Here is a 15,779-nt window from a genome sequence, read left to right on the forward strand (position 1 = left end):
CCGACAAAATTCTTCTCATGAAACTAACCTTAATTTGATCTAATTGAGGAAGAACAAAAATAGAGAAAGAAAATTACAGACCAATTCCTTTGATTAATATTGATGCAAAAATTTAATATCAGATATTAACAAGGAGAAAACATCAATATATCATAAGAATTATTCACTATAACCAGGCAGGATTTATATCAGGAATAGAGAACTGGTTTAACATTATTTCATATTATCAGCATAATTTAACATATCGCTAACCAAACTATCATGATTATTTCAATAGATAAAAAAAAAACATTAAACAAAATATAACACCCATTCCTGTTAAATACACTAGAAAATAGACTTCCAGGAGAGGAGACAAGATGGCAGAGTACAACAGAGAAGTTCCAAGTCACCATGAGAATCCTTTCCAAACAATATTAAAATATCACCACAAAATAAATACAGGAGTTAAAGAACCAATAAAGAGGCAAAGTGAAACAACTTCAAGAAAAGAAAAACCCAAAGGTAGAAAGAGAACATCCTGGGCATTGGGTGAGAAAGAAGCAGAATCAGCAAAACTATACCAAGGAGTGAAGAGCAAACCAAGAACAAGCCACACATCTCCATTCCACATCTATTCTCCCAGGTTTGGTACCTAAGCTCAAAGCAACATTCAGATTGTGAGATACTGCCTGGGCAAAGAGTTGTCCAAGTCAACCCACACCCCCTGAAATTTCAAACCTATGGAAAAATCCTGAGTCCCAGCCTAGGGCAGTCTGTGAAGAAATGGGCTGATCTGTGTGGTCCCAGAGCAAAGTCAGGAGTCCTAGTCTGGGCTTGGGATGAGGACATAGATTAGTTTCCTGTGGCTTATAGTGCTCAAAGGGGCCCATTTCCATTTCTGTAGACTCATATATATGAACTAATAGATTTGTGGTAGCATTAGAGTAAAGGTAGAGAAAAGGTAGAGTAAAGGTAAAAAATAAAGGGAGCTTGAAAATAACACAATATATCTGTGCCCTTAGAAGTCTTCTTGGCTAAATTCCAATATTATAACAAACAAACTCAATATTGAAGAAGTAACTTAAATTGATTGAGAGCATATATCTTATAATTAGCTGAGCAATGATTCAAGCTAAATCTTTTTAATATTCAAATCAAATATATTATACATCATGGAGATTCAATAATTTCCATGGATTCTCACTTGCTATGTCATTAACTATGGGTATAACTATTCCAAAACTTATGATAGCATCTTTGTTTCTCATGAGCTTTCAAAAATGACATCCTCCTGAATCCCAAAATCATGTATAAAAACATTTGATCATGAGTGCCTTAAGACAAGTCAGATATAATCCATTAATATTCCTTGTTTTTCTGTAGCAGTTTTCACAGCCTTTATTATGTTAGATATTTAATTAATTTAAATAAATAGTTAATTTTTGCAGGATGAATTGAGTTGTTTCAAGCTTCACCCATTTTAATTATAAAATAAAACAAGAATCTTTGATTAAAATACTAAGAAATCTCCCTACACCAATCTCCACCACCAATAATAAAAACTTGAATTCAATGATGATTTCATTAAATTTCAGGTTCACTAACAAAATATAAACAGTCTTAATCTGGAAAGCTGCTACTTCAATAAGATTTATCTTCATATTTGACTGATTAAATTTAAATTTTAAAATTTAAATTTAAAAATAAAAAACTATTTAAAAGTGCTCATCATATCATAAAATCTAATGTGACTTTATAATTTTTGATCTTCAGAATCACCCAAAATGAGAAACCTTAAACACTGAGAAGCAAATTATTTTAATATAGTCAGCTTTGTTTTTGTATTTAGGATAGCCCTGTGTCAATTTAGAGAGCTATTTTTCACCAACTCTTTTATCAGTATGAATTTAAAAAAGAAATGTGTTGATCTGAGAGAAGCCAAAATGGTGGCTTAGTAGCAGGAGCCTTATGAATCTCCTTCCAACCAATCATTAAAAATGTCTCAAGAAGACTGAAATCAAAATCAGACAAAAAAAAAGGAGCTCTCCCACTTGATGCAGCCTTAAATGTAGTCAGTGTTTAGGAATTACCACACTATTAGGAGGCAAAACTGCACTAATCACAGTGGAAGCTAATCATAGTTCTCCTACATCACCTATCAGGCCAGAGCCAGCAAAGGCTGACTAAATTCTCATGGACTAGCTGAAAGCACCACAGATTTACCCCTAAGGCCTTGGCAATGAGACTTGAGACTCAAGGCTAAAGAGCATAGAGTTTGCACAGAAACAAGGCTGGTCACAGTCAAGGCAGCTGAGGCTGAAAAGACAGCCTCAGGGCAAAACACTTTAAAGCTCACTACACAAAGAACATCATAGATCTATCTGCCCTGACTCTGCCTTCTGACTGGGAAGGGAAGATATTACCAAGGCAAAGTCTTGTAAGAAAGAGGCAAAGAAATCAATGTTCACCAACATGCAGGAATCTCAATTCACTATGGGCAAAAGGAATAACCAAAAGCAAAACAAAACAAAACAAAACAAAACAAAACAAAAAACCTCTTGACTCTATAATTTCTATGGAGAAAAAGAGGAAAATATAGAAGCAATAGCACAGACTGGCAAAGAAGCAAACACATCCAAACTTTCCAAAAAATGGAAATTGATCAAAGCTCTCAAGGAATTCAAAAAGGAGTTAAAAAACCAAGTAAGAAAGATAGAAGAAAAATGAGAAGGAAAGTGGAAAAAAGAAATGAAAGTAATTCAAAAAGAAAATAACAGCTCAAAAGACAAAATTGCCCATATGGAAAAAGAAGCACAGAAATCAAATGAAGTAATAAGCAAATTGGAGACCAGAATTGTGCTGATGGAAGCCATGAAAAGCAGGATAGACCACACCAAGAAAAGAAAATCAAAAGATCATAGCTGAAAGTAAGTCTTTAAAGATCAGAAATGGACAAATAGAAGCTAATGATCTCACAAGACAGCAAGAATTAATAAAGCAAAATCAAAATAAGGAAAAATATGAAATATCTCATTTAAAAGATAACTGACATCAAAAACAGATGCAGGAGAGAAAATTTTGAGAATTATTGGTCTACCTGAAAACTTGGAACAAAATAAAAGCCCTTGACATCATATTACAAGAAATCATCCAAGAAAATTGACCTGATGTTCTTGAACAAGAAGGCAAAATAGACATTGAAAGAATCCATAGATCACCCAGTACTTTAAATCCCAAAAGGAACCCCCATCCCAGGATTGTTATAGCCAAATTCAAGAGCTTCCAGGCCAAGGAGAAAATAATGCAAATGGCCAGAAAGAGATAATTCAGATATCAATGAGCCCCAGTCAGGATTACACAGGATCTGGTAGCCTCCACACTAAAGGATGACAAGTCTTGGAATATGATATTCAGGAAGGCAGCTTGGCAATGACAATGTGGAAACAACCTGTCAAAATTTTTGGAAGACTTCAAAAGCAGTACTCAGAAAATTTGTATCCCTCCATGCCCATATTAACAAAAAAGGGAAAAGAAGATTAATGAATTGAGCATGCAACTAAAAATAAACAAAAAAAAAACTAAAAAAAGAACAAATTAAAAACTCGCAGAGAAAGACCAAGTTGGAAATCCTAATAATTAAAAAAGAAACTAAAACAATTGAAAGTAAAAGAACTGTTGAACTAATAAATAAGACTAGTAGCTGGTATTTGTGGAAAAAATAAAATAGATAAAGTATTGGTCAATCTAATTAAGAAAAAGGATGAGATCCAAATTAACAGTATCATGAATGAAAAGAGTGATCTCACCTCAAATGAAGAGGAATATAAGGTAACTTTTAAGAACTATTTTGCCCAACTATATGGCAGTAAATATGGCAATGTAGGTGAGATGGATGAATATTTACAAAAAATATAAATTGCCTAGGTTAACAGAAGAGGAAGTAGAATATTTGAATAATTTCATCTCAGAAAAAGAAAATGAACAAGCCCTCAAAGAATTCTCTAAGAAAAAATCCCCATGGCCAGATCAATTCACAATTGAATTCTATCAAACATTTAAAGATCAATTAATACTAGTACTCTACAAACAATTTGACAAAAAAGGCAAAGAATTAGTCTTACTAAATTCTTTTTATGATACAAATATGGTACAGATTTCCAAGCCAGGAAGATAGACAAAAGAGAAATAAAACTATAGAGCAATCTTCTTAATGAATATAAATGCAAAAATATTAAATGAAATACTAGCTAAAAGGCTACAACAAGTTATCACAAGGATTATTCACTATGACCAGGTGGGTTTTATGCCAGGAATGCAATGATGGTTTAATATAGGAAAACCATTTACATAATTGACCATATCAACAACAAAACTAATAGAAATCACATTATTATCTCAATAAATTAAGAAAAAGCCTTTAACAAAATACAACACCCATTCCTTTTGAAAACAACAAGAAATATAAGAATAAAAGGATATTTCCTCACAATAATAAACAGTGTTCATTTAAAACCATCAGCAAGTATCATCTGCAATGGGGATGAGTTAAATGACTTCCCAATAAGATCAGGAGTGAAACAGGGATGTCCATCATCACCATTACTATTTAATATTGTACTAGAAATGATAGCAGTAGCAACTAGAGAAGAAAAAGTAACTAAAGGGTCAAAGTAGGCAAGGAGGAAACTAAACTATCAGTTTTTGCAGATGACATGATGATATACCTAAAGAATCCAAAAAAAAAATCAACTAAAAATACCTAATAGAAACAATATTTTTAGCAAAGTTGCAGGGTACAAAATAAACCCACATAAATCATTAGCATTCCTTTATGTTTCCAACAAAACCCAGCAGCAAGAGTTAGAAAGAGAAACACCATTTAAAATCACTCAGGGCAGTATCAAATATTTAGGGATCCATCTACCAAGAGAAATTCAGGAATTTATGAATATAATTACAAAACACTCATCACACTAATAAAACTAGATCTAAGCAACTGGAAAATCATCAATTACTCATGGGAAGGAACTATCAATAAGCACATGAAAAATTATTCTAAATCTCTCAAAATTAGAGAAATGCAAATCAAAACAATGCTGAGATATCACTTCATGCTTAGTAGATTGGCCAATATGACAGCAAAGTAAAATAATAAATGTTTGAGGGGTTGTGTCAAAATTTGGACATTAATACATTGCTAATGGAGTTGTGAATTAATCTAGCCATTCTGGAAAACAATTTGGAATTATGTACAAAGGGCTTTAAAAGGATGAATACCCTCTGATCCAGCAATACCGCTGCTAGATTGGTAATCCAAAGAGATAATAAGGAAAAATACTTGTACAAAAATATTCATAGCCATACTTTTTATGGTGGCAAAAATTAGAAAATGAGGGGGTATCCCTTGTTTGGGGAATGGTTGAACAAATTGTGCTATATAATGATGATGAGATATTATCGTGCTATAAGAATTGATGATCTGGAGGCTTTCTATATGAACTAGGAGAATCTTAATGAATTAATGCAGAGTGAAATGAGCAGAACCAGAAAAACATTATACACAGAAAGTAAAACATTGTGGATAAATCCAATGTAATAGACTTTGCTACGAGTAGCAGTGCAACAAGCCAGTACACACCTGAAGGACTTATATAACAGAATGCTATCCAAATTGAGAGAAATAACTATAGGAGTAGAAATGCAAAGCTAAACATATGGCAGCAATTATCACATGTGTATATTGGTATGTTGTTATTTGTGGTGCTTGGTATTGAAGGTATTCAATAAAATGTAAACATTATCTTGGAAAGACAAAACATAAAATTCTTTTCTACTTAGTTTGCTCTTATCAGATTAAATCTTGCAACATACCACAAATTCAAGTTGTCATTTTATACAAGTCTTGATTCTATCTCTCCAGTTTCTGATTATGACATAATACTATCTTAGACTTTCATTATTTTTGACCTTCACTTTTCCTATTACTTCAATAGAATTCAATAGAACTAAATAAAGTCTAATGACCCCGATGTACAGTAGATGTAGGAAATTCATTGGTCTTTAATGCTTACTAGCTGCTTAATTCTAGTCAAAGTCTGTAACTTCAATGTGCCACAAGTTACTCTCAACGATTTATCAAATAAACTATAGAGAGGTAATGATTTTTCCAAGGATGGAGGTTTCATGTAAGATTTTCCCACAGTAATGGAATTATAAATATATAACATTTTATAATCATATATGTACACAAATATTTGTGTGGGTGATAGAGATTTTTTTAAAACAATATTATATTTGATCATTTCCAAACATTATTCATTGGAGACAAAGATGATTTTCTTTTCCTCCCCCCACCACCACCTCTCCCATAGCTGACGCGCAATTCCCCTGGGTATCACATGTGTTCTTGATTCAAACCCATTTCCATGTTGTTGGTATTTGCATTAGAGTGTTCATTTAGAGTCTCTCCTCAGTCATATCCCCTCAACCCCTGTAGTCAAGCAGTTGCTTTTCCTCGGTGTTTTTACTCCCACAGTTTGTCCTCTGCTTGTGGATAGTGTTTTTCTCCTAGATTCCTGCAGATTGTTCAGGGACATTGCATTGCCACTAATGGAGAAGTCAATTACATTCAATTGTACCACAGTGTATCAGTCTCTGAGTACAATGATTTTCTGGTTCTGCTCCTCTCGCTCTGCATCACTTCCTGGCGGTTGTTCCAGTCTCCATGGAATTCCTCCACTTTATTATTCTTTTTAGCACAATAGTATATAATATATATACCACAATTTGATTATTCTTGTACAAGTCTTTTTCCTTATTATCTCTTTGGGGTACAAACCCAGCAGTGCTATGGCTGGATCAAAGGGCAGACAGTCATTTATCACTCTTTGGGCATAGTTCCAAATTGCTCTCCGGAATAGTTGGATCAATTCACAATTCCACCAACAATGAATTAATGTCCCTACTTTGCCACATTCCCTCCAGCATTCACTACTTTCCTCTGCTGTCATGTTAGCCAATCTGCTTTTGCATCTCTCTGTTTATAGGAGATTTAGAACACTTTTTCCTGTGCTTATTAATAGTTTTGATTTCTTTGGCTGAGAACTGCCTATTCATGTCCCTTGCCCATTTATCAATTGGAGAATGGCTTGATTTTTTGTACAATTGATTTAGCTCTTTGTAAATTTGAGTAATTTGAATAATTAAACCTTTGTCAGAGGTTTTTATGAAGATTGTTTCCCAATTTGTTGCTTCCCTTCTGATTTTAGTTACATTGGTTTTGTTTGTACCAAAAATTTTTAAATTGATGTAGTCAAAATTATTGATTTTACATTCTGTGACTCTTTCTATGTATTGCTTGGTTTTAAAGTCTTTCCCTTCCCAAAGGTCTGACATGTATACTATTCTGTGTTTGCCTAATTTATTTATAGAGGTGATAGAGATTTTAAGAAAACAGTACTATGTTATTGACCAAATGTTTATAATTCAAGATCCTTTTCCCTTATAGAACTTCCTGCCCCAACTGGATTGTGTAAAGATTAAAATTTAGGGGAGATGGGGAGACTGAGGCAGGTAGAAATTAGTTTCTCTCTGCAAGGAGTATTATATTTTTTAGAGGTTTATTAAAGGCTAAAGATTAAAGAATATACAAGTAAGAAACATGTGCCTAGGCCAGAGGCCTAGACAAAATAACCTCACATCACGCAAGAGACGTGCCTGCTCCAAAACGGAAGTCCAAAAAGAGCCAAGAGAGACCTCAAAAGCCTTTGAATCAACTTAAATACCTTCTCGATCTCGGCCCAGGTGAGATTACAAGGCATTCTGGGGAAGTGGAGCAAAGGCTCATGGGGATTGTAGTCCTGTATTTGAGTCTATTTTTTACAATAGGAAATGTAAGGATAAGAACAGTTCATCACTATTGGATGACCATGCCTAGATGATCAATCAAGAAGTATAGAGGAAAAGCTACCTGTGGAGGTGGAGTCAAGATGGCTGCATAGAAGGAGCAGAAGTTCAGACCTCTGAAAAGCCTTCCTTACCAATCACAAACTGAATGCTCCTAAGGGACTGAAAATCAAACCTAATAACAAGACAAAGCCAAGGAACCCTCCTGTTGGACTCAATTCAAAAGGTACACCCCTTCCCCCAAAAGCAGGAATCTGAGAAAACTGGAGTTTAAGGGGAAGACAGAAGGAAGGTCCTAGGACCCATCCCTCCCCTCACCTAGAGTGCTGGGTGTCCAGGGGCAGCGGTAACCTATGGGCGGGCAAAGGCGCTGGTCTAGAGGGTGTACCTTGTGGGCAGGGCAGTGCCAAGCTCAGAATATCAAGCACAGATGGTGGGGAAGGAGCTGGAGAGGGATCTGGCAGCCTGGTCAGAGCCATGGAGATCTTCCATACTGCTCCAGGCTTCCAGGAGATTTTTGGTCTCAGAGCACACACTAACCCAACCCAGCTGAACTTAATCCCATAAAAATTCTTCAGAACTCAGGGAAGCCTAGGCTTCAACACTGACAGCTGGACTTTAATCCAATCAAAAGCCTCCAGAGGACAGGGAAGGGCAAACTCCAAAAATCCTCCCCCAGATACTGCACTGAGAGATCTGAAAAAGCTCCCAGAGAGGAGATTTAGCGAAAGCCCCCAAACCAAAAAATGAGAGGATCATGAGTACAGACAAATATGGGAAGCAAAGAAGGGGTAAATATGAGCAAAAAACAGAAAAAGAAGAAAGAAATTACAATCGACAGCTTCTGTACAGGCAACGAAACAAGAACAAACAATATACGATAGGATGCAAGTAACAAAACAGAAATCCCAGCGAATTGGACACAGGCTTTGGAAGAACTAAAAATGCAATTCAAAACAAAACTAAGAGAGGCTGAAGTCAACTGGGACAAGAATTTAAAAACTAAGATAAGTCATCTGGAAACAGAAAATAGTGTTTTGAAAGCCAAAATCAACCAGCTTGAAAATGAGGCAAAGGAGATGAAAGATAAGGCAAAGAAGATGAAAAATGAGGCAAAGGAGATGAGAGATGAAGTAAAGAGAATAAAAAATAACCTACAAAGAAAATCAGACAAGAAGGAGGATGACCAAAAATCCAGGGATGAAATCCAGTCTTTATGAACCAGAATACAACAACCAGAATCAAGTGACTTCACAAGGCAGCAAGACACTATAAAACAAAACCAAAAGAATGAAAAAGTTGAGGAAAATATGAAGCATCTCATTAACAAAACAGAGGATTTAGAAAATCATTCAAGGAGAGACAATTTAAGAATCATTGGTCTACCAAAAGTCTATGACAAAAGAAAAATCCTGGACATAATACTACAGGAAATTATTCAGGAAAACTGCCCCGATATTCTGGAACAAGAGGGAAAAGTGGGGATTGGAATAATCCACAGATCACCTCCTGTTCTTAATCTTCAACTGACAACATCCAGGAATATTATAGCCAAACTCAAGAACTATCCGACCCAAGAAAAGATATTACAAGCTGACAAGAAAAAATCATTCAGATACCATGGAACCACAGTGAGGATAACACAGGATCTGGCTACATGCACACTAAAGGACCAAAAGGTATGGAATATGACATTCCGGAAAGCAACGGAACTAGGTCTACAACCAAGAATCAACTACCCAGCAAAACTGACTATATTCTTACAGGGGAAAGTATGGTCATTCAACAAAATTGAAGAATTCCAAGAATTTGTAAAGAAAAGACCAGATCTGAACAGAAAATTCGATGCCCAAGGAAAGAACTCAAGAGAATCATCAAAAGGTAATTTAAAAAAGAGGGAAAAAAGAAAAACAAAACAAAACAAACAAAAAACCTTTTCTTTTAGAGACTCAATATCTTAAAATATTATGTATCCCTAAAAGAAAAGAGGTCATTGGTAACTCTTAAAAACTGTTATCACATTGGCAGCTAGAAGGATTATACTTAGAGGGAACAGTGACATGTTGTATAGCACGAAAGAACAAGAGAGAAATAGGGATATAGATATATGTATGCATAAATACATTATACCTATGTATATATAAACATATATACACACATATATATATACACAACTACAGCTAAAAAAAGAGGTTAATATTAAAAGAAATGTGAAAAGAAACAAATGGGGATAAATTTTTATATCACAAAGAAGCTCATGGTGGGAGGGGGGAGAACATCAATACACTTGATGGGTAAAGAGGTTGGAGACAGGAAATACTCAACACTTACGTGCATTGAAATTGACCCAAAGAGGGAAAAATAATCCAATCCATTGGGGCAGAGAATAGATTTACATCTTATAGGGGAGTAGAAGGGTAACAAATGGACTGGTGGGGAGGGAAGCAGTATAAGGGAGGGAGAGGGTGGGGGTAGTTTTAGAAAGACTACAGGAAAAATAAAGGGGGAACAAGAAGGGAGGGGGTCAAAAAGGTTGCAACATAAGGGTGGCAACTAGGGGGACTGATTAAAAACCAACATTTTTGTAAAAGGAAATAGTGAAAGAAGAAAAGGTAGGACCAGGAGTAGAACTCAAAATGCTGGGAAATAAACAGCTAGTCATCATAACTCTGAATGTGAATGAAATGAACTCACCCATAAAATGCAAGCAAATAGCAGAGTGGATTAGAATCCAAAACACTACCATATGTTGTCTACAAGAAACACACACAAGGAAGGTAGATACACATAGGGTGAAAGTAAGAGGATGGAGCCAAATCTACTGGGCATCAACTGATAAAAAGAAGGCAGGAGTCGCAATCATGATATCTGACAAAGCCAAAGTAAAAATAAATCTAGTTAAAAGAGATAGTGAAGGTAATTACATCTTGATAAAAGGCATTATAGATAGTGAGGAAATATCAGTACTCAATATGTATGCACCAAATGGAATAGCATCGAAATTTCTAAAGGCAAAACTAGTGGAGCTCAAGGATGAAATATATAGAAAAACTATACTAGTGGGAGACCTGAACCTTCCTCTATCAGAACTAGATAAATCAAAGCAAAAAAAAAAAAAAGAAAGAGGTAAGAGAAGTAAATGAAATCTTAGAAAAATTAGAGTTAGTAGACATGTGGAGAAAAATAAATAGGGACAAAAAGGAATACAACTTCTTTTCAGCAGCACATGGTACATTCACAAAAATTGACCATGTATTAGGTCATAAAAACATTGCAAACAACTGCAAAAGAACACAAATAATAAATGCAGCCTTCTTAGATCACAATCTAATGAAAAAGATGGGTACATGGAGAGGTAAATCAAAGTGCAAAAGAACACAAATAATAAATGCAGCCTTCTCAGATCACAATCCAGTGAAAAAGATGGGTACATGGACAGGTAAATCAAAATAAATTGGAAATTAAACAATATGATTCTCCAAAACTGGTTAGTTAAAGAACAAATTGTAGAAACAATAACTTCATTGAAGAAAATGACAATGATGAGACATCCTTTCAAAACCTATGGGATGCAGCCAAAGTAGTACTCAGGGGGAAATTTATATCCTTGATTTCATATATTAACAAATTAAGACAGGCAGAGGTCAATGAATTGGGCATGCAAATTAAAAAACTAGGAAGTGAACAAATTAAAAATCCTCAGATAAAAACTAAATTAGAGATCCTAAAAAACAAAGGAGAAATTAATAAAATTGAAAGTCAAAGAACTATTGATTTTAAAAATAAGACTAGAAGCTGGTACTTTGAAAAAACAAATAAAATAGACAAAGTACTGGTCAGTCTAATTAAGAAAAGGAAAGAGGAAAATCAAATTGACAGTATCCAAGATGAAAAGGGAGACCTCACCTCTAATAAACAGGAAATTAAGGAAATCATTAAAAACTATTATGCCAAATTATATGACAACAAATATAGCAATATAGGTGACATGGATGAATACTTACAAAAATATAAACTGACTACACTAACAGAGGAAGAAATAAATTACCTAAACAACCTCATATCAGAAAATGAAATTGGACAAGCCATCAAAAACTCCCTGAGAAAAAATCCCCACATTCAGATGGATTCACAAATGAATTCTATCAAACATTCAAAGAACAACTAATTCCAATATTATACAAACTATTTGACAGAATAAGCCAAGAAGGAGTGCTACCAAATTCATTTTATGATACAAACATGGTACTGATCCCAAAGCCAGGCAGGTAAAAAACAGAGAAAGAAAACTATAGACCAATCTCCTTAATGAATATAGATGCAAAAATCTTAAAAAGGATACCAGCAACAAGACCCCAGCAAGTCATCACAAGGGTTATTCAATATGACCAGGTAGGATTCATACCAGGAATGCAAGGATGGTCCAATATTAGGAAAACAATCCACATGATTAATATTAATAAGCAAACTGACAAAAATCACATGATTATCTCAACAGATGCAGAAAAAGCCTTTGATAAAATACAACACCCATTCCTACTAAAAATACTAGAAAGTAAAGGAATAGAAGAGCCTTTCCTAAAAATAATAAACAGTATATATCTAAAACCATCAGCAAACATCATCTGCAATGGAGATAAACTAAAAGCCTTCCCAATCAGAGTGAAACAAGGATGCCCATTATCACCTCTATTATTTAACATTGTACTAGAAACACTAGCAATTAGAGAAGAAAAAGAAAGAAAGTGAAGATATTAAAATTGGCGATGAGGAGACTAAGCTATCTCTCTTTGTGGATGATATGATGGTTTACTTAAAGAATCCTAGAGAATCAACCAAAAAGCTAGTTGAATCAACAATTTTAGCAAAGTTCCAGGATACAAAATAAACCCACATAAGTCATCAACATTTCTATACATCTCCAACTCATTTCAGCAGCAAGAATTAGAAAGAAAAATTCCATTTAAAATCAACCTGACAATATAAAATAATTAGGAATCGATTAGCCAAGACAAACAAAAGAACTATATGAATACAAGTACAAAACAAACCCCACACAATTAAAACTAGATCTAAACAATTAGAAAAACTTTGATTGCTGATTGTTGGGATGAGCTAACATAATAAAAATGACAATCCTACCCAAATTAATTTACTTATTTAGTGCCATAACCATTGAACTACCAAAAAACCTTTTTACTGAATTAGAAAAAAAAAACATAACAAAATTCATTTGAAAGAACAAAAGATCAAGATCCAGGGAAATCGTGAACAAAAAAATGTAAAGGAAGAAGGACTTGCAGTCCCAGATCTCAAACTATAGTATAAAGCAGTGGTTATCAAAACAAATTGGTATTGGCTAAGAGACAGAAAGGAGGATCAGTGAAATAGACTTGGGGTAAATGACCTCAGCAAGACAGTCTATGATAAGCCCAATGTTCCCAGTTTCGGGGACCAAAACTCACTATTTTATATATATATATATAAAAAAACTCCTGGGAAAATTGGAAGACAACATGGGAGAGATTAGGTTTGGATCAATATCTCACACCCTTCACCAAGATAATCTCAGAATGGGTGAATGACCTGAATATAAAGAAGGAAACTATAAGCAAATTAGGCAAGTATAGAATAGTATGCTTGTCAGATCTTTGGGAAATGAAAGACTTTAAAACCAAGCAAGAGCTAGAAAAAATCACAAAATGTAAAATCAACAATTTTGATTACATCAAATTAAAAAGTTTTTGTACAAACAAAACTAATGCAACCAAAATTAGAAGGGAAGCAACCAAATGGGGAACAATCTTCATAACAAAAACCTCTGACAAAGGTCTAATTACTCAAATTTATAAAGGCCTAAACTAGTTTTACAAAAAAAATCGAGCCATTCTCCAATTGAAAAATGGGCAAGGGACATGAAAAGGCAATTTTCAGTTAAGGAAATCAAAACTATTAATAAGCACATGAAAAAGTGTTCTAAATCTCTTATAATCAGAGAAATACAAATCAAAACAATTCTGAGGTATCACCTCACACCTAGCAGATTGCCTAACATGATAGCAAAGGAAAGTAATGAATGCTGGAGGGGATGTGGCAAAGTTGGGACATTAGTGCATTGCTGGTGGAGTTGTGACTTGATCCAAGCATTCTGGAGGGCAATTTGGAACTATGCCCAAAGGACGATAAAAGAATGTCTGCCCTATGATCCAGCCCTAGCACTGCTAGGTTTGTACCCCAAAGAGATAATAAGGAAAAAGACATGACAAAAATATTTATAACTGCACTCTTTGTGGTGGCAAAAAATTGGAAAATGAGGGAATACCCTTCAATTGGGGAATAGCTGGATAAATTGTGTTATATGTTGGAGATAGAATACTACTGCACTCAAAGGAATAATAAAGTGGAGGAATTCCATGGGGACTGGAACAACCTCCAGGAATTGATGCAGAGTGAGAGGAGCAGAACCAGGAAAACACTGTATACAGAAACTAATACACTATGGTACAATCAAACATAATGGACTTCTCCATTAGTGGTAATGCAATTACCCTGAACAACCTGGAGGAATCTACGAGAAAAACCACTATCCACATCCAGAGGAAAGACTGTGGGAGTAAAAACACCAAAGAGAAACAACTGCTTGATTTTTTGGGTTGAGGGGGATATAATTGGGGACGTAGACTCTAAATGAACATCCTAGTGCAAACAACAACATGGAAATAGGTTCTGATCAAGGACACTAGTAATACCCAATTAAATTGCAAGTTGACTGTGGGAAGGGTGGGTGAAGGGGAGGGAGGGAAACAATGTGATTATTGTAACCAAGGAATAATGTTCTAAATTGACTAAATAAACTAATTCAAATGGAAAAAAAAATACGTATAGAATACCTATTCAGGGGAGTACCTATACAAGTTTGTGAACATGTATAGAGCAAAAATTTTGAATACTACAATCAAAACTAAATCATTATTTTGTTGATTATCTAGAATCAAGAAAGTGTTAAAGATACAGATTAAACTATGGTCTAAATTGTTATGGTGTGAGGGAAGGGACAATTTTTAAAGATTTACCAGAACCCAACCCACCTTAAAAATTTTGACCATTTAAACTATTGCTTTTTTTTTTCAAGTTGGCAGAGTATTTAATTAATATTAGATTGTATAACTCTAAATATTTTCCTCATCCTCAAATTAAAAGAAAAATAATTGAATTCAGATCCACCAACCTTATAAAATAAAACAATAGCCTTTATAGTTTCCAACAACTACAAATCTCACCCTCTTACACTGTAGCCAGATATAAATGCTCACACTGAAAATTAAAAACTTGGCTCTCAGTAAGTACTGTAGACCTCGGACACAATCATTGTATGCCAAAAGTACAACTGAAATCCATATCTTTCTGACACTACTATCTATTTACTCCACCATTCTATATATTAGGCTAAAGGAAAAGAGGTTGGGGGCAGAGTTCCAAATCTAATTTCATTGCCATGACCTTCATGATGAAATTTTAAACTCAATTTATTAGGGGATTCTCCAAACACAGGCCCAGAAGACTAGAGATCTTACTTTTTCACGGAAGACAAAGTCAAAATATACCTATAGATGGCTGGTATTAGAAATATCTATCAAAACTTCTCTTTAAAAATCAGGGAATGGAGACACAGATAAAGTTATTTTTCCATGTAAAAGTTATTAGCAGAACTAGAACTCAAATCCCAATTTTCTGAGCATGTCCAATCAACTTTCTATAGAACCATATTTCCCTTATGAACATTCAGTAATAAACTAAAATTTTGTATCTCTAGACACTTTATATTTACTTTCAAGAAATTTGAGAATTTTAAACAAAATGTGTTTGATTTAATGTGATTTAGTTAAATATAA

Source organism: Monodelphis domestica, chromosome 1, assembly GCF_027887165.1.
Source record: "Monodelphis domestica isolate mMonDom1 chromosome 1, mMonDom1.pri, whole genome shotgun sequence".
NCBI classification, from domain to species: domain Eukaryota; kingdom Metazoa; phylum Chordata; class Mammalia; order Didelphimorphia; family Didelphidae; genus Monodelphis; species Monodelphis domestica.